At 35.0% G+C, this 2,969-nt stretch overlaps 1 protein-coding gene across 1 annotated transcript in view; it reads right to left on the reverse strand.

The window, feature by feature from the left end:
• The window catches only part of LOC112157744 (bifunctional protein GlmU), a 3,881-nt gene extending 1,259 nt beyond the window's left edge, over window positions 1-2,622 (reverse strand). Inside the window, exon 1 of the mRNA XM_036210449.1 lies at window positions 2,600-2,622. The gene's annotated coding sequence lies outside the window, so the exon portion shown is untranslated. The remainder of the gene's footprint in view (window positions 1-2,599) is intronic.
• Window positions 2,623-2,969: the final 347 nt, after the last annotated feature.

Below are 2,969 nucleotides of genomic sequence, written 5' to 3' on the forward strand. Positions count from 1 at the left end.
ATATATATATATATATATATATATATATATATATATATATATATATATATATATATATATATATATATATTTATATATATATCGACTCCTGATCGGAAGATTGCAGGTTCGATTCTTGCCTTGCCCGCCCATGTGTCAAAGTGTCCTAGGGCAAGACACAGAACCCTCCCTTGCCTCTAGTAGAAGGTTGGCGCCAGTGTTCAGCAGTGGTGCCACTACCACTGTCGTGCATGCGCTCCATTCAGCCCCTCCTTTCCCTGCCTTGTTGAGCTGCTTCGATTGCTCAACTGCCTCCCCTGTTCTGCCAGCAACTTATACCTTGCCTGTCCAGCCTTCCCCTGTCAGATTCTACACTGCCTCAAAGCCCAATGTCTGGATTACCGTTCCTGATCTGACGTTCAACTCTGAAATCCCTGCTCTGCGTTCGAGTCTGCCTGTCAGCTCACTGTGTCGCTCTCATCCAGTCTGCCTGCCTGCCAAGCTCCAGGTCTCACCTCACCCCTGGACGATAAGACTCCTCTACAATAGAACTCTTAAACTTGTCCTTTGTTTTGGCACTTTTACTCGGGGTCCTCTTACAAACTGCCCTATATGTGAATGGGTGAATGGACTCAGCTCTGGGCACATGATGTTTTCAGGGACTCAATCAGTGGATAGAATATTAGTCCAAAGCGAGCGTTTTTTTTGGGGTGGGGGGGGGTGTCCAAAATTTTTATCTTTTTCATTAACTCATTGGATCTGGAGGTTTTTAGAGCTCATCTGGTTACTTTGGGCGAAGGCGGTATACACTCTTGACAGATTAGTGGCAGAACTGACTCGCTCGATATGCTGGCAGACATAGAGTGGGGTGTGGGGTGCGGAGGCTGCTGGCTCAGGCCTTATCGAAACATTAAAAAAACGAAAAAGATCTCCTAATTTTACTTTTTTTCCCCCTTGGGTCAATACGAGATGGTGAGCACTAAGTATAGACACAGAAACAGCGCGGAAGCGGCTGTCAAACAGACACAGCCCCCTGTACCAGGGGAATCTTTTAATAATCATATAAACTCAAACATGGAGACATGATTAACAATGTTTTTGTAGACCTCTGTACAATAAATAAACCTAATTTCTTAACATCTGTGTCTTCCATACTTACTGAGATATCCACAGACATTGCAATCATCATAAAAACTTTAGCTGGTAGCTCCTCCCACATCTAGCCACGGCATCAAACACATTTTTTGGCAGGCGACGAGCAGCAAATTTGTCGCAGGAATCACGTTTGGTGTGACTGCACCTTTAGCAATGAAGGAATCTCTGGAGTGGTCTACTTACGTCCCTACTCTCTCTGGACAGTAAATATGCAAATAGGATTGATTGATTGATTCAACCCATTGTTACAGTGACGATCTTGTTTGTTCTCTTTACTCCTCTTTGTAGTGTGAATGCATTTGTGTGCACGTCAACTAAGCCACTTAACCAGTGATCAGCTGATCGGTAAGTTCCTGTTCGGACCTCATCAGTGCAGACCATTTTCACACATTTTAAGATGAAATGAATATTTAGCTTGGATCTAAATATTTAGTTAGTAAATGTAACATATATTAATGTAACATATATTAGTTAAAAACTACATATTTAGTAAAAAACTAAATATTTAGTTAAAAAATGAAATATTTATTTAAAAACAAAGTATTTAGTAAAAAACAAAACATTTTGTTAAAAATTTAATTTTGAATTAAGAACTAAAGGTTTAGTAAAAAACTAAATATTTGGTTAAAAAATGAAATATTTCGTTTAAAATTAAGTATTTAATTAAGATCCAAATATTTAGTAAAAACTGAATATTTAGTAAAAAAACAAAACATTTTGTTAAAAATTTAATTTTTAATTAAGAACTAATGTTTAGTAAAAAACTAAATATTTGGTTAAAAATTTAATATTTAGCTTGGATCTAAATATTTAGTTATACAATGTAACATATATAAATACATTAATTTTCTAAGGTGAAAATGTGCCTTTGAAAATTTTTTCACCTAAAACGTGCTAAAAATCCAAAATATTGATGTTAAAATTGTATACAGCAGATTTACAAACAGTCTCGCATAAAAAAGGGCATTATTTCCATGCAAGATTTTTTTATGTATGTTATTATTTTTATTATAATTATTGTTGTACTCATTATTGCTAATAAAATAAGTATAACTAATTAAAATGAACATACTCCTGCAGAGTGCACACATGGCAAAAAAGCATAATAAATTCACTGAAATAATTTAATGAAAAAAAAAATTACTGACTTTTAAAATGAAAAATTATAAAAAACATTAAAAAATCAAAGAGCAGATTATACTGTAAATTTAAGTAATTAATCTGACAAACTGCAACCCTTATGCTAAAAACTTTAACTATCTATGCTTGAGAGGGCATCTTTGGTATCTGGGGCTAATTAAAGCAGCTAAAAAAGCATAAATGTTCACTTTATTAGAGGCTGTTGGGGTCTACAAACGAACCAGTTGTCAACATGACATTCACGCTCTTAAATCTGACTTGTTCCTGTAGTAGCTGGAGCAGATACAGTTACAGAAACTGCTAACAAGCCACACCACTAACACACCTCTCCCCCTACACCAGAAAAGTTGTAGGAACTTCAGATGAGAACAGCTCCAGAGGAAGATCAAAGCTGGGTCTTGAAAGAGAAAAATTGGTTTTATGGCTTCCTTTTTTATGTGAAACAGTATAAAATTGCAAGCATAGGAAAACAACAACAACATAAAACAGAAATAAAAAAAAGTGCCTTTTTGTTGTGGTTTTTTTGTTTTCAGAATGCATGTTACAAAAATCTGCAAGAAAAATGAGATTTTTTTTTTAAAATGTCATTTAAAAAAAAGGTCTAACAATAAAAATGCATTTTACTGCTTTGCTCCAATGGTTCTGCATTACTGCTATATTTTTTTGTCAATACTGTGGTAACTAAATCATATACA

Source organism: Oryzias melastigma, linkage group LG24 (genome assembly GCF_002922805.2).
Source record: "Oryzias melastigma strain HK-1 linkage group LG24, ASM292280v2, whole genome shotgun sequence".
NCBI lineage: Eukaryota > Metazoa > Chordata > Actinopteri > Beloniformes > Adrianichthyidae > Oryzias > Oryzias melastigma.